We start from the raw sequence: 22,208 nt of genomic DNA, 5'->3' as shown, positions 1-22,208 counted from the left end.
AAAATTCTGCCCAAAGAGTCAATTGGCAGATTTCCAAAGCGCCAGTGTCAGAAATCTACCATTTGGCAGAAATTTCTCATCCCTGCTTTAAAGTTCCCCTTGCACTGGCCCTGAACTTGAATCTTTCTCTATTTTCTCTCCCATTTTCCCTCATGCCTTTTCCTAGCTCATCTTGTCCATAAGACCTACCTCCTGCACCCTTGGCCCTATTCCCACTAAGCTGTTAGTCACCCAACTTCTCCTCCTGGTCTCCATGTTAGCCAATCTTGTAAAAGGTTCTCTCTTCAGGTGTTGTCCCTCTATCCTTTAAATATACCATCATCAACCCTTTCCTCAAAAAACCAACCCTTAACCCCACTGTCATTGCAAACTACTGCTGCATCCTAGCCTCCCTTTCCTCTCCAAAGTCCTGAAACACGTTGTCATCTCCAAATCTGTGCTTACCTTTCCCAGCACTCTATGATTGAATCTCTTCAATTAGGTTTCCACTCCTGCCACAATACCAAAGTCCATTATCAAAGTCACAAATGACACCCTAAGTGAATATAACAAAGAGTAAACTATCCCTCCTCATCCTTCTTAAACTGTCTGCAGCCTTTGACACGGTTCACCATGCCTCTCCACTGTCATCCAGCTGGATGGGACTGCTCTCACCTGGTTCCATTCTTACCTATTTAACCGTAGCCAGAGAATCATTTGCAACGGCTTCTCTTCCTGCTTCCCCACAGTTACCTCTGGTGTCCCTAAGGATCTATCCTTGGACTCTCCTATTTCTTATCTATACACTACCCTTCATGGACATCGTCCCAAAGCACAGTGTTAGTTTTCACATGTACTTTGTTGGCACCCAGCTCTACCTTGCCACCACCTCTCACGATTCCTCCACTGTAACTAAATTATCAGATTGCTCATCCAACATCCAGTATTGGATGAGCAGAAATTTCCACCAATTAAATACTGAGGAGACTGAAGCCATTATTTTACGGCCCCCTCCAATATCCATTTCCCAGCTACCAACTCCATCCCTCTCCCTGGCAACATTCAGAGACTAAACCAGTCTGTTCACAAACTTAGTGTCATATTTGTTCACGAAATGAGCTTCCAATCACATATTCGCACCATCACTAAGGCCGCCTTTTTCCATCTGCATAACAGCACCTGAATTTGACCCATCTTAGCTTATCTGCTGCTGAAACCTCATTTATGCCTTTGGAATAGTCGAGCCTATAAGTAACAATGTAGCCCTGGCTGGCTTCCCACCATTCCAATTTCCATTTACTTGAGGTCATCCAAATCTCTCCTGCCTGTGTCTGAACTCACACCAAGTCCTGATCACCTGTCACCCCGAGATAAATTGGCTCCTAGTCAAGCAACGCATTGACTTTAAAGTTCTCATTGTTTTCAATTCCTCATGGCCTTGCCCCTCCCTATCTCTATAATTTCCTCCAACCCCAGAACCTCCTGGGATATCTGCACTCATCTAATTCTAGTTTCTTGAGCATATCAATTTTAATTGGTGGCTGTAGCTTCAGTTCCCAAGGCCTTAAATTCTAGAATTACCTCCCTATATCTGTCCGCCTCTCTATCTCATTTTCCTCCTTTAAGACATTCCTTAAAGTCTACCCCTTTGACCAAGCTTTTGGTCTCCTGTCCTAATACTTCCTTCTGTGGTTCAGTGTCATATTTTATTTCATAACGCTCATGCAAAGTGCCTTGGGATGCTTTATTGCATTGAAGGTGCTTTATAAATAAAAGTTCTTGTTGTGAGTTATTACTTTTCTCTCCACAGATGCTGCCCAAACCTGCTGAGTATCTCCAGCATTTTCTGTTTTCATTTCAGATTTCTGGCATCCCCACTGCTTTGCTTTTGGTTTTAATCCTAGCATCATTGTTCCTTACTTATGACAAGGTGCTGAAGCTGTGAACAATGGGAAACGGCAAGAATCAGTTAACTGGAATGCTCACATTGACAAGCATCTTAAGCCATCAACAAAGATGTTTCTGGTAAATATTGATTAATAACGATTCTATTTAATTAGATCATGAGAAGCATATTGTAAAAGGTAAAGACCAAATGCAGGATTGTGACTTTGATTAAAGAAAGAAGCTGATCCCTGATTCGCTGGAGCTCTCTCTAACAGCTCAGTTAGCCGAGATGTCTTCTCAGAGATTTAAAATAACAGTTTACAAAGAGGCTGAGTTCAGCAAGCTTGCAACTGTGGATAATGGCTGCAGGTCCTTCCAAGAAGCTTCTGGCAGCAAGAGTTTTCTGTTGAAAGAAAGGTAGCACTTACCATTTTCAGCTTCCTTGTCACTATCCCTCTGCGTCCTTCCTGACTACACCACAGCCTTTAGCATGGTCAACTACACTTTCTCCTTCAGGATCCCTGTCTCTAGTGTAGGACTGCCCACACATGGTTCCACTCTTGCCTAACCAATCATAGCTAGGTCATCTTCAGCAATCATTTCTCTTCGTGTCCCCATACAGATACCCCTGGTGTCCCCCAAGGATCTATCCTTGGCCCCTCGCCTCTTCTTCTTTCCCTTGGTGATATAATCAAAAGACACAGGGTCAGCTTCCACAAGTATATTGACAATATTCAACTCTACCTGAATTGTAGCCCTGGGGTTGGGACCCCGAAATTGGGTGAACTTCTGGATCCTGAATCCACGTTACTTCGCCACCTGATGACCGGCAGTTTTTGATGATGCGGCCATAATGGCAGGGTGTGCACTCGCCATTCAATTAACGACTGCGGGCAGGCCCTTCAGGCTAGAGGGCCAATAGGAGGCCCTCCAGCAATGGCAAATCAGCAACCCCACCAGCAAACATGGGAACATCCAATGTAGGGGGAGAACAATGAAGGAGTTTGGAAGAGGTTGACAGACACACTAGCCATAATTTTCCAAATAATCTTTACCAAATAATCTTTAGAAACAGGAGTTATACTCATGGATTGAACAGTGTGACAAATTTAATGAAGACTTTTAAAGAAGCTGCTAATTTGATAAATAAAGAGAAGCAGGTGTAGCACCACAAAATGGAGTTCCCTCCGAAGAGATCTTTAAAATTTTAAACATTAAAAAGGCAACAACTGTAACCTGATGGTTATAGCAGGTGGGGTGACGGGGAGGGGGAGGTGCGGTTTCCCTAGATGATGGAGCTCTGTCCCTCACACCCTCCTCCCATCACTCCTCTCTGCCACTCAGAGGCTGCCTCCATCCCTTGGCCGTGTTTCAGCCTGGGGCTCCGCATGTTGACTGGAAAATTCCAGCCGGCTTCTGCTGAGTGGCCTCAATAGGCCATTTAATTGGCCTAATGGGCTCGCTACCACTTGTGGACAGATAGCCATAATCTCCCCCTGAACCTCCCATAATAAAAATGGTCCTGAAGCGGGACGATGACATACCTGCCAGTGGGGAGAAATTGCAGGCCCACCTGCCTCCAATCCTACCTCCGTGGCCATTTTAAATTTGACATTGAAGGTCCAATTTAGACCTATATGAGCCACAATTTTCCTCAGTTGAATCTCCAGCTCCAACAGGCCCTTGGCACCTGTCTCTGGGAAAGTGAGAGAAAAAGTACCCCAATGCTTACAACTCATACACACATAATCAGGCAGGGCTATTCCTAGCAAATAGGCACAGAAGTGGACCATCTTATACTTGAGAGTGAGAAAATAGCAGAGACGTCATAATGACCAATTCGTCTGTTTTACAGGGGGAGGTGAAAGTAGACTTTCAGGATACAAGGAAGATGTAAAAATAAGCCATTACCATATTCAGAAGGACATTGTATTAAAAATGACAAAGGGACTAAAGAAACATACAACAAATCTAGAAGGTATGCATGCCAAGAACAATGAAGGAGTTTGGAGGAGGTTGACAGAAGCAGTAGTCATAATTTTCCAAATAATCTTTGGAATCAGAATTTGTACTCATGAATTGAACAGTCTGACAAATTTAATGGAGACTTTTGAAGAAGCTGCCAATTTAATATATAAAGAGAAGCTGATGTAGTGTATTTGAATTTGCAAAGGATATTCAATGAGAAATCTCACAAGAGGCTTGTCAGAGCAATTCAGGCAAATAATACAAGAGGAAATACATAAGCATGAGTAGAAAGCTGGTTGGCAGGCAGGAAACAAGGGTCCCAGTAAAGTCCAAATTTAAAATGCTGCACAGATAAATTGGTGGATCCATTTATCAGTGCGCACAGCAGTTTTTAAATGCAACAAACTGTAGGTGTTATTCGAGTCCATATAAGGTTGAACAATGTAAACAGTAATAACTGTAGGAGTTGTATGTATCTCTGTTGGAGAAATTATCAATCCTAATACAATGTCACATGTCCCTTTCTTCTGGTTCCCACCCCACTCACCACCTGAAGGCGCCTTCTCCCACTGGGTTACAATCTCAATCTGACAACCCGACATACTTCATCCAAGTGGCCATCATAGATGACTTCATGGGTAGGATTTTGCCCTCGTCGGGGGTGGGGGGATGCTCGCAGGGGTGGGCAGGAGCAATCGGGAAGCTGACTGCCGTTCGCAATCGGGGCCAGACCGCAATTTCACACTGGTGGGCCAATTAAGGCCCACGTGCTGCAGCACTCAGCGCTGTCAGTGTGTGGGTGGGGTGGGAGAGCATGCAAGTTCGAGGCACAGAGCTTTCTCAGGAAGATGAAGATATGAAAAATTAAAAATAAAGCATTTTACGACATTAAAAAACATGTCCCCACTCTTGTGGCTCTGTCACATGAGCAGGGACATGTTAGAAATTAGTATGAAATTTTTTTTTTAATAGACGGATCAAAACCTCATCTCGTCTATGGATGAGATTTCACAAAAGAAGAAAAGGCCACTTGGCCTTTTCACCTGCCCACCAACCGTACAGTTGGACGGGCAGTGAAAAAGTTAAATCAATTAGATTGTTAATGGCCTTAATAGGCCTTTTAATTGTTGGTGGGCGTGCTGCCAACTCCCGCACATGCCTGCTGACTGAAATATCACGCAAGTCGGGATGCTCGCCCAACGTCATCGTGCATCATTTTATGCTCGTTCAGGTCGGGCGCACGTCCGCCCAAGTGAAAAATTCTGCCTCATGTCTGTTCTCCCTTAGGGTCCATGTTCCAGCAGGAGTTAATGAACGACAATCTGGAATCCCGATTGATTGTCTACTCACCCTCAGCTCAGAAGCACTGGAACCAATTCTGGAACATCTTGCTGCAATTAGTACAGACTGAGAATCAAACTGGGATCTTACCTGTTTTGTATTGTACCACACTGGGCAGTCCAGTTAAAAAGTAAACCGTTCAAGGAGGCTACAGAACAACTAAAACATTACATATGGTTATATCATCTTTCCAAATTAAAGCACAGTAATAAGCTGTAAGAGCTACTTAAACAATCCTAGTAATGTATTTCTGCGTTGTGATTAATGGTACCAATTATTTTACCACACAAAATAGCCAATTAGAGATGCTATAACATGTATTACTGGTACAGAATAATGAAAAGAAAAAACGGTGCAAAGTATAAAATTGCGTGTATAAACTGATCAATCCAAACTTGGAGGAAGTTAGCAGAGGAACAAAATAATTTGTAAACACCGCCCCAAAGAAATAGCTGAATTATGCACAGAGCCTTATCATATCCCAAAGTGCTTCACAATCAAATAATTACTTTTTGTAGACAAACAACGAAGCCAAATTGTATAGTAATCAGTAAATGAGAACACTAATTTAAAAGAAAAGAAAATCAGGCACAAGCTTTTAAGAACTTGCACTCCTCCCGGCCTGATCATCCTGTATTTGCTGCACCCATTAGGAACGGAGATATCTTCCTGATTTTTGTGGTATTGATTGAAGACAGAATGTGGGCCAGGACACTGGCTGGGAGAGCTCCCTGGTTTTCTTAAAATAGTGCCATGGAATCTTTTACATTCAGCTGAACCACCAAAACAAGCAGAATTGTGCCTGAAAGACATCACCTTCAACAATTACAGCTGAGCCACTTCACTGGAGCCTTATCTTGCACAGGTATTCAATTCCACGATCCTACTTTTCCATCAGGGAGACATGTACACAAGGCAACATTGCTGTAGCCCATTGAGTGTGACACATGATTCCCATTTCTGCTGGAAATGTGAGGATCATGGAACCACCCCTCAACTCTACCATGCTACACCTGATGTGGAATTCAGATGCTGACACTAGATGCCCAATCTCAGCCAGAATATCAGTAGAGACCCTATGATTGGCCTGGGTTAGAAAAGTCAAAAAATCAAGCATGGTTCTTGTTCCTGACAACTATCCAGTGAACACGTGTGAACATCAAGTGAATAGAGAATTAAGCTCAGCTGCGATGCATGCCAATTTGGCTGGAAGTCAGTTTCAGAGATTTAAATAAGGTTGAGGAGTTAAAATACTCCAGGCCTCGCTTTAAGAGCACAAGGTGAGTTTCTGACTCTCACCACTGTTCAAATGTGTGAAAACTGCTCAAATGCGTGAAACTGGCCCACAGTTAAAATCTAAGCTTGTGTTTTTTTTTCATTTTCTTTAAACTCTTTTTTTTTGAGTGCCAAAAATACTGGAAATGGAAAGAAGTCTGACTGACATACAAGAACCATCCAATTGGGCAACAAAGAGTCTGTTCATTTTCCAATTGGCGTGGGAGGGTGGAGCTCCTCAGGGATGGATGTACTGGGGTGTTGGGAGGTGGGTGCTGGTTGGAAGCAGGAAATCATGTGATGAAAGCTCTCACATGAAACCAGAGTTGGCAACCCTAGTACCAGGAATCCAGCATCAAGTCTGGGCTGATGGTGCCAGAGATATGGTGTCAAGCTGGTACACATACCATGATATCTTTGATATTCTATTTTTGCTGCCTCCCTTTTACAGTATTAAAAATTTCAACTTTCACATCTCTGAATGATATAAAAATCCAACACTGACACAAGGGGCAATTCCATGAACACATGTTCCTAATTTCATGGAACACAGGTAGGAAAATTGCGAATGATACGCTGTTGGCCCTGTTTTTCTTTTATTGTTCTCGGAACCTGGGCAACACTGCCAGGCCATACTATCGCCCATCCCAAATTGCAATAGGTCATGTGGGACTACTTCTAAACCACTTCAGTCCTTGTGATGAAAATAGTCTCACAATGCTGTTAGGTAAAGAATTCTAGAATTTTGACCTAGCAATGATTAAGGAACTACAGCATATGTACAATTCAGAATGTTGCGTGACATGAAAGAAACTTTGAAGGTAACAGAATTTCCCTAACATTGATCCCTTGAGCACAATTTCCCCAGTAGGATCACAGCATTATCTTCACAGATCCTACCCAACTAACACCATTTCAAGACACAGGATTAAATGCAATGCCTAGTATGATACTAAGTTATACAGAAGAGGAAGGTTCCAAATTTGATCCTTGATCTGTGTTGAGCAGCACGGCATTAAAATTGGCTACAGCTTCCCAGGTTTCCCACAAACAAACGCATGACCACCAATTTCTCAAGGGCAATTAGGGGTGGGTAATAAATGCTGGCCTAGCCAGCGACACCCACATTTCATAAATGAATTTTTAAAAACTGTCACAGCTCACATATGAAGAATGGCTACTAGGATGTGAAGTACATAAGGGTGGCCATTGTTCATGAAATCATACCACCTAGAATCAATGTTTCTAAGAGAGCTGGTGAACAGAGCAGTGGAAACTGGCAAAAAAAACAAAGACTTTATCTCTTCCCCAGAAAAAAAGAGCTCTCCTCTATATTTACATCACAGATTTCTGACACAGTGCAAGTTTATTAAACCATGTATTGGTTGTACTCTACCCTTTCAGAAGGTCCATTCTGACACTGCTTGGTGAGGTCCAGTGCTTCAAGGCAATGTGCAATGAACTGCCTATAAAAAAACAATTTGAATGAGATTTTGAGGATTGGTGGAGGGACACAGAGGAACTTAAGGCGTTGTTTTCCTACATAAATTACATATATAACATTTAGACAAAAGTTCTGATGAAAGATTATCAATCTGAAATATTAACTCTGTTTCTCTCTCTTAAGACGTTGCCAGGCCTGCTAAGTATTTCCACCATTTTCTATTTTTATTTGTATTTAACATAACACTTAGGTTATGTATTTCATTTAAAATTCAATAGAATTCACCCAGTGGATCTAATGGGTAAAGGCATAGCTTGATGTAATAACAAGCCATAAGGCTACAAAATCCCATAAACAACAATGAGGCAAAAGACCAGCAACCTATTAGTGGTGGCGTTGGTTGAGCAGAAAGATTGGTCGACCCCTGCTCTTTAAATAGCTCTTCAAGGTCCAATGGGACAGGAAAATTGAATCTTAGCTTAACATCTTCACATAATACAGGTTCCTCAAAATTGCACTGAAGTATTGGTCTAGATTATGTGCTCAAACACCGGTGTGGGGTTTTGAAGCTACCAATTTACAGACAGACAAACACACAGATAAATATACAAAGGAGAAGCAGCCAATGATGCTGAGGAAAAAGCAGAGGACAATTTATTACTGAGTGCTGGTGACGAAGGGATAGCAGGTGTGGTGGTTGATGTTTGCCCAGTTGGTGGACACCAAGCTGAGTCACCCTACTGACTTACTAAGCTCAGAATTAAACGGGGCCACTTTCACATGGAGGCTGTCACAGCAATAATACCATACGCATGACTTACTTGCCTCCTTGTACACAACAATGTCAAATTGTCTTGCTACTCAAGATGAGTCCAGTACCCCGATATGCCGGCTTTTCATTTGAAATATCAGAGAGCAATGATCGTCTGCCACTAAACAAGTAACAACACGATTAGTATCTGCAGCGAGACCTTATGGTGCTGCCACTCGTTTAGTGAGACCTTGTTGACACGGGCCACAAGTAGGTTCATTTCTTCTAAATGCTCCCACCACTACTCCAGAGATTCTGCAAAATCCATCTCCAGGTGCATTTATAGCCAGTTTCAACCCACCTGAGAATGGTTGAGGACAAACAGCAGAGGGATTGCAAAACAGCTCAATATGTTCACATAGAATAATAGACACCATGAGAAAATTCCCTTCAACAATAGCATATATTAAGCAGCACAGGTACAGCCAGTTAGCGCTCATGTCAGCAACAGGACCTGACCGATCGGGTAACCTTACACAAATAGCAGTTGCCATTGCCTCTGAAGCCACCGAATCCATAACATCAGAGACTCCTGGTGCTGATGTAGGTGAATCAATGTTAGTCACAGATTCAGATAACACCATCAATGTCTCCTGCTGACCTGACTATCAGTGCTACTCTGTCAGCTAGGAGAGCATGTAGCATTATAGCAATTTCACAGTCAAGATGCAACAGTACTATGGAAAACAAAGCAGCAGCAAATCACATTAACATTTAAACATTACAGGCACTGAGTATCAAAATAAAATGAATTAATTGGCACTATTGGTTCCTATCATCTCTTCCACTTTGCACAGAATCACTTGTCCTCAAGCCAAACAATATGTGTCACTTTTGATTTACTATAAAGTTCTATTGCCTGGATTTATATGGGAACTCAAGGGAAAAAAATGTTTAAGAAATTAAGTTTAATCATCAAAGTAAATAAGAAAACCCTTTCCCCTCTATTTATTAAAGAAGGAATAGTCTTTATAGTTGAAAAGGGAGAGCAGCCAGACAGACATGCCTTACTTTTGTGAAATAAGTATCATATGAAAGCAAGGTAATAACATTTTTACAGTAATATAGTTTGATACAAATTGCATCTGACTGTTTGGCAAGCAAATAATAAAAATGTACAGTAAAAGCAAAATACTGGGGAGGTTGGAAATAAAAACAAAGGAAAAACTCAGAAAAATCTGGAAAAACTCAGCAGGTCTGGCAGCATCTGTGGAGAGAGAAACAGAATTAACATTTCAAGTCCAATAAAAATATATAAGACAATATGAAAATAACAGTGAGGACACTTTTCCACCTGTTGTTAATTTGGACACTGGCCTATCAATCTGCAAAAAATGCAGCATGGGACACCAAATTCCATTCGTGGGTGTAAATACCAGTTCTGTTATGGATTTAGAATAGTAATAGGTTTTCTGCCCGTTAAAGCCAGTACTCAATAGGAAGACAAATGAATTGTAGCCCCGTTGAATCTTCTGAACAATAATTTGGCATGCACATATGGAGGTACAAGTTTCATTCAGTGAAGAACTGCGCAGGACACATAAGCAAGCAAGTATTTCAAGTATGCTTTTTTGCAGTTCCAGTATCATTTGTTTGTACTTCCTCCTATAACATGGTGTTTATTTCTATCATAGGAGTCATGGGAGTGAAACTGGTCTACATCAGCAGAGCAAAACTGGTTCGTAGTGAATCAGCAGCTGATTTTTCACCATTCCAATGTTATTTCCCAATGACTTGGAAAATATTGCCAAGATTTTTAATTTCAAACCAAGTAAAAGTGACAGTAAGGCTAGAAAATGAGCCTCCAAAACTATGAACTTCAATGAAAATATCAAGCAGAGTGAAAAATTGACTGCCAATTCGGTAAAAACATATTTTGCAAGGTTGGCGTGGACCAATTTCACATCCATCATGCTTTCAGAGCAGGAATCTGATGAATAGAAAGTTCACATGCAGTAGCAGAGGACTATGGAGAAGTCAATAATTGGTGAAGTATCTTCCCTTAAGCTAACAGATGGCAATTAATAAAGCGATTGAAGGTCCCCAGGGTGGCACTTCCAGCGGTTTATGGTAGTAAATGACTCAAGGGAATTCTCTGCAGCTCAATCTGCACTGCCTGAAGCTATTAAGTTCACCACTGTTTTTATGCTACTGTGTTATGACACAGCAATTGGTAAAGGCTGAGTTGTTTAAATCCCAGAGGGAAACTCGATACAACTGTCATAATTTATATTTTCAATTGGTATGTTTGAGGTGCAGCTCTGAATTCAGGAATAAGACCACCAAGCCTCAAGAGGTTTATTATATAAATGGAACATTTATTAATTTAACAACAAACTAAACACATACACATGTCTACAAATTACTACCATAATAACTTTTAAGCAAATCCCCGGATTAATCATTTCATGTAAATCTCCACCAAGGCAACAGTAACCCATTGGCTTTAAACAGACACCAGGCAAAGCACATTTGACCCTACAAATTCAAAATGAAGTTCCTTGCAATTTGGCTCCTTTGCAGACATGGTTGTAGGCTTACAGGCTGGTTAGATTTTAACTGCCTCTGACTTAAATACACAGGACAGAGTTTTTCGTTTGATGTGTGGGGAGGGAGGGCCCCGCACATAAAATGACATGCGGCGACATCGGGCTAGTGTCCTGACGTCACCACACACCATCATGATCTTTCGTTGGGCAGGCAAGCGATGAGGTCCAACGCGCGTCCACCATTAATTAACGGGCCACTTAAGGCCCTACAGTCTTCAACTGATGACGATTTTTCGGCAATCATGCGATCTTCGGGTCAGCGCACAGGCACAACAAGCAGGTGGGTAGGAGGCATTTCTATTAACCTCATCCACAGGCAGGATAAGAGGGCTCACTGGGGTCGTGAATCTAGTCTGTGAAGTATTTACTGGAGAAAGTTTTTTAAACTTGCCTGTGTGATCTGCAGTACTTCAGAACGCATCCCAGTAGCTTTTTGTGGACTCTTAACCTTCAGGTCAGCACTCTGCAGCGAGGAATCTTTTCCGGGCCTGTAGCTTTCAGGAAGCCTTCCCTTAGCCTGGGTATGGGATCTGATTTGTCCACTGGAGGCAGCTCCTCTGAGGAGGAAGGGAGGGCTAGAGGAAGGAGGAGGCCAGGAGTGCACATTCAGCCTCCAGGGGAGCCACCTTTGGGAGTACAGGCGCAGGCACAAGAGGCACAGGGCCAAGAGGTAATCCAAGGTGGAAGGGGCAGCAGAAGACGCCATGCTCCTGCTGCCAGGTTATACAGTTACCTCAATATGTCTGAGATGCAGTGCCGAAGAAGGCTCCGAATGTCAAAGGAGACAGTGAACTATATCCATCAGATGATTGGGCCTGAGATCTCCCCAAACTGTGTGGGTGGACATCCCATGCCAGTGGCTCTGAAGGTCACAGCTGCCCTCAACTTCTATGCCTTTGGTTCCTTCCAGGGCTCAGTGGGTGATCTTCGCGGTGTCTCCCAATCAGCAGTCCACACTTGTGTCAAGCAGGTAACAGGCACTCTGTTCAGGGATGCAATGACCTTCATCCACTTCCGTTGGGACCAGGCAAGCCAGACACAGCAAGCCAGAGGCTTCGCGGCCATTGCTGGCTTCCCCCGCATCTAGGGTGCAATAGCCTGCACACATGTTGACATCAAGGCGCCAGCAGGTGAGCCCGGTGCCTCTGTCAACAGGTATGGGATTGCACTCCCTGAACATGCAAATGGTGTGTCATCACAGGATGCTGATTCTACAAGTGTGTGCAAGGCACCCAGGCAGCCCCCATGTTGCCTACATCCTCAGGCACTCCCAGGCATCAGTGTCTTCAGTGCTCCAGCCCGGCTTGATGGATGGCTGCTGGGTGACAAGTGCCGTCCCCTCGGAAGGTGGCTCATGACGCCTCTCTGCCATCCAAGAACAGAAGCTGAGCAACGCCACAGTAGGAGCCATGACTCCACAAGGGCTGTGGTGGAGAGAGCCATCGATCTCCTCAAGATGAGCTTCCGATGCCTGGACCGTTCAGGGGGCGCACTCCAGTACCCCCCAGGTCGTGTCTCGATGACAGTGGTTGCATGCTGCAATCTCCACAATCTTGCACTGGAAAGGGGGGACACAGTGGACAATGAAAACATCGACGCAGTGTCTGCGGCTGCATGCGATGAGTCCAGCGGCGATTCCAAGGATGAACATGCACAGGGAAATGCTGATGGGTAGACGCTGACCCGGGACTACTCCAAGGAGGCAGGGACACCCGGGGTGTTTTAATCCAACAAACCTTCAGTTAGCATAACACAGATAGATCACTAGGACAAGCCTGGGCTGACGCCTCAATCCGCAACATCTAAGCACAAAATCTACCAGGTCACCAGCAGTAACTAAGGGCCTTGTACATAAAGATGAATGTCCAAATAAACACTCATGACACTGTTCTTAAACATACACATGTAGAAACGAGCCACCTCAGCCATGGTCACACATCTGGCACTTAATGTTTGAATCAGAAGTTCTCACAATTATTAAACAATAGTGTCAACAATCCAAAATAAATCAAATGGGCCTAATCTCGGGCCAACAGAAAAGCACCAGTGAAAAACCCGCGGTGTGCCTAATGTGCCTTGTTTTCATTTCCAGGTGCTATGTCTCGGTGCTGCCCCATCGCTCGGAGTGGCATCTGAGACAGCCTGTTGACTCTGCTGTCTTGTTGTCCTTGATGACCTTGGCGGCCGTCCTCTGGCCCATGGAGCCTGCGTGGCCCCACCTGGGAGTGAGCTGCCAGTTCCACAGCTGGCATCTCCCCGGTCATCGCAGCCTTACCGGATGATACGGTCACTGGGAGAGGGGCGGAGGAGCTGGTGCCCTCATCCGGAGCACCCTAAGAGGAGCCCACAGAGACGACAGGCAGCTGCTGCGCTAACGTGAGGTCGCCTCAGACGTCTCTGCTCACCGAGGATGGACGTGCAACGAGCTGGGAAGCTTGATGCCCACACCATCTCCCACACTGGCAGTAACCAGCTGAGGTCTTTGCCGATGTGAGGGCTTGCTGGTCAGAACGCATCCCCAGGAAACCCTGCCGGGTCTCCTGGAGTAGGCTCTCCATGAGTCGCCACACTCTCCATGGAGAACACATGGCGCTCAGACATGTGGCTCATTGCTTCGGCGATCATCCGCATAGAATCCTCCACCATGGACACCAAGCCAGGAGTAGCTTCATGTGTCTCACCCAGAAGCTCCCGCACACCTAGCCACATTTCCTGCCCCTGCTGCGTCACGGACGACTCCAGAGGCACATCACCAGGCACCACATTTCCTGCCCCTGCAGTCCTCCAACTGCTAGCGCTATGGGCACTTTCTGCCTCTGCCAGCTCCTCCAGCAACCGTGAAGTGCCCTCACTGCTGTGCCCCAGACACCAGCCGATGTTCGAATTCCCACTGAGGTGCTAGTATCTGCGCTGGTGCCCGCCTCGCAGAAATTGTGTGATGCTGGTGAGACTTCAGGGTCCTCAGGTGTGAGAGGAGGCATCGGCTGCTCCTCCTCCCAGCCGTGCTCGGATGATGTTGAAAGAAAGAACAAGGACAGTGGGTCAGTTAGCATGCACACACTGACAAACTTCATGCTTGTCCCCTCGGCTCATTATGCACTCAACCTTCCAGAACCAATAGCCCAGCAATGTTGCAACAATAACTAATTTTACAATCTTCAGTGCTATGGCTGTTGGAGGACAATGCAGACCTCACTGTTGGCCTTAAATACCTGGCCTTGCCACCCCAGCCTCACCGACAGCAGTAGTCCTGGGTGCATGGTGCCTCTCCAGCTCAAGGGCCTCCTGCTCCAAACGGCTTAATATGGAGAGCTGTGCCTGACCACCTCCAGTCCCCGCAAGCCCGGATGCATTATGTGCATTCTTCTCCTGAAAAAGGGAGACCATTCATTAGGGCAAATTGCAAATGGACTCTGCTCATGCACGCCACACCCCAACTAGAGTGGGGCATATCAGGCCTCCAGTGCCTCCTCTCCTTGCGGCTGCTGATCACTCAGACCAAGATGCTAGGCCTGCTCCCCAACCCACCGCACCCCCCGCCCGCCAAACGCCCTCTTGGACACATGCTGCGTACATCACATTAGGAACCACATGGTATTTCCTCCCATAGCAAGGAGGCGCAACCACGTGCAGTGTAGAGGACAGTCAGATGGGTCTTTGCCACAACACTTCGAGGCTCCCCTTCCACCATCTCATCGCCCTGAACAGGACGTGTCCTGGAGTTCTGAGTATGCACCTAACTGCAGCTCCTCCAGGTTGCCCCCAAACTAGTCATGTGCGACTAAGCACAACACATGGTGCGGGAGAGAACTCATCTCCTCATGACCCACTCAAGCTGACCTCAGCATGGGTACTATCTGCTTGGCCTCCAGCAAAGGAAAAATGCCCTAAATGATTCAATGCAATCATGACAGTCAGACTAGGGGGGGCACCTCAGAGGGTAAGGCTATCTGCTGGGTTAAATACCCAATGCCAGGAAGGTACTCACCCTGCTAGAGCGCAACAAATCGTTGAAGCACTTGCGGCACTGGATCCAGGTGCGCCAAACCACAGGAGCGCACCACCTCCACAACCTCCTCCAAGGCACGTTTGGTCATGTGGGGGGGCCTCCTCCTCCGATCCTGGGGGACCAACACTTCCCACCGTGCTGCCACCTCCTCGAGAAGGGCAGCAAGGCATTCATCAGAAAAACGAGGAGCACTTTGGCCCCCCACTGGTCTATCCTGCAGTCTGCCCTGTTCCTCTGGCCTACCCTGCAGCCTGGCCTGCACACCCAAACCCCTCTGGTGCGGCTTAGAACTGGCCATTGTGAGCAGCCTACAGAAAGCTGCCAGGCCTTCCTTTAAACAGACTGCTGGGTCGACATTGGATCCGGCGGTCTGCGCATGTCCGCCGCCACCCGCACACTCCCATTATCCACGGGAGTCGGCAAATACACTGGGTGAGCTTTAATTGGCCCACCCACACCTGCTTCCCCCGCCCCCCCACAAAATGGAAAATCCTGGCCACAAACTCCTTTCTGTTTATACCCAGTTTTCCTTTGAATGTAAATTTTCCATTGTATCATTAGGCTTTTAACATCACATATTCTAACAATAAAATTTCATCCCACTAAGATTATTATTAATATAAACACATTGCTTGGCATCTCCCAGGTAGGTGCAAGATTTTACTCCCATTCTTGAATGTTTTATTCAACAAATGCAAATTTACACTTCACCTTCTATCTTCCTTACATTTACCTAATTAACATCTCAAAACTACATCAAAGCACCCAGACTAGCTGGCTTTAGTCCAGTTAAGACACATACAGTCAAACACATAGACACAACCCTGCTACAATTCTATTTTAAAAATAATTTCTAATAACATTATAGACATTAATATCTCTTCATGACAGACTGGTTGTTTCAAAAAGCTGAAGAAATTCTGAAGACTTTAAGCACTATACCTACCTACCCTCAAAAAATGACTGTTACACTATTCTAGCGTCACTATTCTGGAAGTATTGCAGGTTCGTGCAGATGTACAAACAAACAGTTGAAGATGTATCAATAGTTTTTTGGGCAGGTGACCTTCAATGCACTACAAGAATCTTAGATACAGTAAATTCAGCAAGGAGGTCCAGTCAGCCCACCCTGTGCTGATGCTGGAACTGTAATATAATTACTACACTAGTGCAGTGGTAAAGTTACTGGACAAACAATCAAAAGATATGAGTTCAAATCTGGAATAAAATGAAAGTCTCAGTCATGATGATCATGAAATTACTGGATTCTCCTAAAGACTCACCTTGTTCACTAATGTCCTTGAGGGAAGGAAATCTGCAATCCTTACCCAATCTGGCCTACAAATAACTCCAGCTCCACAGCAATGTGATTGACTCTTAACTGCCCTCTGAATTAGCTGAGGAAGTCACTCAGTTCTATAACTACCAACAAGTTGAACAAGAACCCTCCCTAACACCACTGTGGGTGTACCTACATCACATGGACTGCAATGGCTCAAGAAGAGCGGGCAAGAAATGCTAGCCTTATCACTATCACATGAATGAATTTTTTTAAAAGGAGCAAAATAAAGTGAAGGCGATGGGACAAACATCACCATCCACTGACTTTGTGAAGATACCATTCTCCCCACAATAAGCATAAGTTCAGGGTTGCAGGCATGCAAGGTTGGACATCTCAGCACGTGCACACAAATGAGCCATCGCCTCATCAACCTGAGGTGCCAAAGTTCTCCGATTTTGAGCTGATTTCATCATATTGCATCTGGGAACATCTGATAGCCGTCTGGCTGAGGGCTGTAAAGAGGCTCATAGCATGGAGATCCTGCTGAAAGACAGCGGGCACATGGAGTTTAGGAGACATCAGCCTTCTACAAGCATCATCACCTGTTCCCTTTAACACCACACCTTCACCTCTCAAGAATGCAGACGAGATAGGGGGATACCTCCGTCTCAGTGGTGCAAAGCCGGCACAGCACATCACAGGACCTTACAGCCCTTGGGTATGAGATTCTTGTAGTTACCACATTTACATTAAGTTGCAGGCATTACTGATCTGGACAGTGAGGTTGAAGTGTGACACTCACTGTGGTCAGAAGGTGACACGGTGTACAAAAGAGAGGTCCAGGGTACGGACAACTGTCATTAGTGTGTGCAGGAACCAAAGTTTCACATCTGATTGACATTAACACAGCTTATCATAAGAAGGAGACATACACAAGGGGACATGAAATGATTGGGAGTGGACTTACATTCTTGAACATTACAGACTAGCGTTTAACACCTATGCCCACATTGTGCAAGTGGTTATGGTACTGGGTTTATAACGCCAAGATCAAGAGTTCAAATCTCACAATGGCAAACAATATAACTTCATCTGAAACAGATGGAAATGGGTTTGTACTCGAGAGAGTTACAGGATTGACTGGTACTCGAAAGAGTTACATCTTCTTTACAGGCTTGGCCTAAATAGCTAAGTGGTTATGGTACTGGGTTTGGAACCCCAAGATCAAGAGTTCAAATCTCACACTGGCAAACTATGAAACAATGTAACTTCATCTGAAAGAGATGGAAACAGGTTTGTACTCAAAAGAGTTACAATGATAATACAACGGTGGCTCCTTGCAGGCGTTGCCCGTCTTTTACCAGGACCTGATCAAAGTCTGGAAAGTGGTCGCCTCGCGACACAGCTCTCCCCCGTCAGGAGTAGCGGCTATCGTCAGAGAGCCTTGTTGCCTTGTTGCCGTCTGGCGGCGGAGGCCCCCAATGGGAGGCCCTCTACGGAGGTGTCCTCCCCCTTTCTATCGGGGACCTGGGTTGGAGGGTGTTGCATGCAGCAGTCCCCTATAATAAGAGGATGCATAGGTTCACGGACTCTCAGGACACGTGCCCTTTTTGCGGTCTTGTGGAGTCCGTGGACCATGTATATATAGGGTGTTGTAGGCTGCACTCCCTTTTTGGTTATTTGAAAAACCTTTTATTGATGTTTTGTTTGCACTTCAGCCCCACGCACCTGATCTATGGGCACCCGGTGAGGAAGGGGGTCGGGAAGGAGGAGGACCTCCTCGTGAACCTGCTCCTGGGCCTGGCCAAGTTGGCCATTAATAGGTCCAGGCAGCGGGCGATCGACGGGGGAGTCCCGCCCGATTGTTTGTCCCTCTTCCGCGGCTACGTTCGCTGCCGGATGTCCCTGGAGAGGGAGCACGCGGTGTCTGTTGACACGCTCGAGGCCTTCCGTGCTCGGTGGGCACCACGGGGACTGGGGTGTTTTGTTGACCCCTTTAATCACATTTTGATTTAAAGTTTGTAAGGTTCCTTTAAACTTTGTCCTTGGTTTTACAGCTGACCTGAATTAGGGGCTGTGCCTGATTTATCCCAATTTTGTTGATTTGGTTTTCATTTAAAAGATTATCAAGAGTTCAAATCTCACAATGGCAAACTATGAAACAATGTGACTTCATCTGAATAGGAACAGATGGAAACGTGTTTGTAAAAAATTTCCACGCTCCTGATCTATGGGCACCCGGTGCGGAAGGGGGTCGGGAAGGAGGAGGACCTCCTCGTGAACCTGCTCCTGGGCCTGGCCAAGTTGGCCATTAACAGGTCCAGGCAGCGGGCGATCGACGGGGGAGTCCCGCCCGATTGTTTATCCCTCTTCCGCGGCTACGTTCGCGGCCGGATGTCCCTGGAGAGGGAGCATGCGGTGTCTGCTGGTACTCTTGAGGCCTTCCGTGCCCGGTGGGCACCGCGGGGACTGGGGTGTTTTGTTGACCCCTTTAATCACATTTTGATTTAAAGTTTGTAAGGTTCCTTTAAACTTTGTTCTTGGTTTTACAGCTGACCTGAATTAGGGGCTGTGCCTGATTTATCCAAATTTTGTTGATTTGGTTTTCATTTAAAAGATTATCAAGAGTTCAAATCTCACCATGGCAAATTATGAAACAATGTAACTTCATCTGAATAGGAACAGATGGAAACATGTTTGTACTCAAAAGAGTTACATCTTCTTCACAGGCTTGGCCTAAATAGCCAAGTGGTTATGGTACTGGGCTTGTAACCCCAAGATCAAGAGTTCAAATCTCACAATGGCAAACTATGAAACAATGTAACTTCATCTGAAACAGATGGAAATGGGTTTGTACTTGAAAGAGTTACATCTTCTTCACTTTTCTTACCCTGCCATTACACCTTGCTGCTTCCTGACATCCACAGCAGAGGTGGAGGTAGCCTGCTGACTGCTACACCCTGTTGACTGTGATGACCTTGGCGGGATCCTCTGGACAGCCAAGACCTAGAGGCCCTTGCCTGCTTTCAGGGTCGTGCTGTGGGCCAGCTGCACCCTCCTCGGCCTGAGGAGCTGAAGCTAATGAACCTGAAGGCAGGGTTTGGAACGGCTGGACACTCCTGAGGTCAGCTGGTGGATGGCCCTGTGGTGTCAAGCAGCTGGTCCTCCTCCCTACAGGTGCCCGAGGGCCCCTGGTTGACTCCAAGAAGAGGCAGCTGGAGTGAGATAAAACTTCAACCATGTTTACATATTTAGCATTTCAAATCAAGCTTCCCTTTTTATAACTCAAAAGCTCCAGACTAGCTGTCTTCAATTAAATTCCACACACACACAGAAACTAATCCAAACCCCACTATTAACCTACCTTTACAATAAATCATAATAATATGAAAATTATTATATTTTCATGACACTGCACTGATGAGGTCAGCGGCGCTTAACTCTTGCACTGACACTGATGGATGCCACCAAGGGCCTCAACGATGGAGTGCAACTCATGCAGCAGTGCAGGACCAATGTCCTGGACCAAGGTCTCTATGGCGGCTGCCATCTTACCAGTGTTGACCTCAATGCGTTGGCATGCCAGCGCTAACACCTTGGACTGAAAGCAGACGGACTCCTCCATCGTGCCTTGCAATCTGAGGAGTGCTGTTGACACCCTTTCTTGATGTTCCCTTGACTCCCAATGAAGCTCCAGCAACTGATTTAGGATAAAGTCCGGAGGCTCGTCATCTAACTCGGACTTAGCAGATTCCTGGCCTCCAACAGTCCTCCGAGTGCCGGCAACCTGGGATGCCCTGCTCCACCTGTTGTGGATCAGATAGTGTGCTGTGTTCACCAGATTGTGACCCCGAGGTTACTATAGAACTAGGTCCCACCGAGGTGCCTCTCTGTGCTGGTAAAGGGAGTGGGTGAGTGCTGTGCAAGTCTTCAATATGCCTCCCCTCAGATCATCCGATGTTTCCTCGGGACTGGAGTTATGGCTTGGCTCATGCCTAACCTCAGCAGCCTTCTAGCAGAGCCTGCGAAAGAAAGGAGATAATTAATGCATAGCAGGGAACTATGAAACAGGTGACATCACTCAAAAAATGGCTGTCTGATGGATGTTGTAGTGCAGGATCCTCATCTGGTTAAGCGCCGCTGACCTCATCAGTGCAGTGTCATGAAAATACAATAATTTTCATATTATTATGATTTATTGTAAAGGTAGGTTTGGATTAGTTTCTGTGTGTATGTGGAATTTAATTGAAGACAGCTAGTCTGGAGCTTTTGAGTTATAAAAAGGGAAGCTAGATTTGAAATGCTAAATATGTAAACATGGTTGAAGTTTTAGAATATAAGAGATGAGGAATATTTGCATTTTTAGGTAACCAGAGTAGGTTTGATTAGATGATTAGATGTTACACCTAGTCATAAGAGGCTAAGCCAAACAGTGTGTTTATTTTTCCCAAAGGTTACTGATAATATGAGTACTATGAAAGATTTATATTATGAGAAAAGTAAAGTTGCAAAAACATATTGGAATAATGGAATTTACATAAAAAAGGGAGAAACATGTATAAAGGAGATGAAGTTATGTTTAAGGGAGAAGGCATTCTAAGGTCTAACACAAGTGTAAAAAGCCTCCAGCCTCGGTGCATCAAGCTGCTGTGTACAGGAAACAAACCTAAGAAAACTCATTTTGAATATCCCTGTCCAGGGTATTGTGTGCTTTGCCTGGGTGTGTTGAAATCTATTTTTGTTTTATTGTTGCCTTAACGGAAGTGTAACTGGGAGTCAGGTTAATTAAGGGAGCTAGGAGTTATCATAGCAGTAATTTGTAGACCTAAGTATGTGCTAAAAATCTTTTCTGCTATTAATAAATGTTTAATTTAGTTTTGTAAAAAACCTCTAAGACTCGGTGGACTTATTACTATTGAATTCAAGGCACACATCTTGACATAAAAATACACATTGCAAGACAATGGTGGCAGCTGTTTCAAGTTTCCCTCTGGGATTTGAGCAGCTCAGCATTTACCAGCCGTTGTGCCATAACAGCAGGCACGGTCCACATACTCGCCAGCCAGTTGGATGACTCTATCCTCAAAGTCAGAGAGGACCTTGATCTCGGCGACTCCTCCACTAGTATGGGACCTCTCTTATATGTTGTGAGCCAGCTTGTCCTGCATCAAGACAAGTGGAGAGTGTGAGGAAGATGCATGTGAGCGCAGATGACAAGGATGTCTGACATGTGTGGGTGCCGAGTGGAGCCCCGGACAAGATAAGGACGCAGGCTCCAAAGAAGATGAGGCTAGATGAAGATGTGAGGGAGCGTGAGAGTGAGTGGTGGCATCTATTGAGGTGGCAGCGAGTGAGATACTTGGTAATGTGTGATTGGCTTCTGAGTATGTGATGAGAGCGATGAAAAGGGTGACTTACCCTGGTGGAACAGAGGGGATCATTCATCCTCTTCCTGCAATGGGTGGCTGACCTCTTTTGCAGTTCATTGACACTGACCACCACTATCACCGCCTCCCAAGCTGAATTGGTCAAATTGTTTGCAGTTCTGCGTCCAGAGCAGTGGTAGAGGACATCTCAGAAGGCCTCCAATGCGTCCAGGAGGCTGCATTCGTCTTCCCTTTGGATGCCATTTGTTTTCTGCAGAATTTCTAAGCTGAGAGAGT

General features: G+C 45.3%; 1 long non-coding RNA gene across 1 annotated transcript in view; it reads right to left on the bottom strand.

The window, feature by feature from the left end:
* Nucleotides 1-1,709: 1,709 nt before the first annotated feature.
* LOC121288574 overlaps nucleotides 1,710-22,208 on the bottom strand; it is a 38,866-nt gene continuing 18,367 nt past the window's right edge. Inside the window, exons 2-3 of the long non-coding RNA XR_005945376.1 lie at nucleotides 7,847-7,916; nucleotides 1,710-1,918 (exon numbers count right to left, since the gene is read on the bottom strand). This is a non-coding gene — a long non-coding RNA (uncharacterized LOC121288574). The remainder of the gene's footprint in view (nucleotides 1,919-7,846; nucleotides 7,917-22,208) is intronic.

This window comes from Carcharodon carcharias, chromosome 15 (assembly GCF_017639515.1).
Source record: "Carcharodon carcharias isolate sCarCar2 chromosome 15, sCarCar2.pri, whole genome shotgun sequence".
Lineage (NCBI taxonomy): Eukaryota > Metazoa > Chordata > Chondrichthyes > Lamniformes > Lamnidae > Carcharodon > Carcharodon carcharias.
This window is presented reverse-complemented; position numbering and strand designations above follow the sequence as displayed.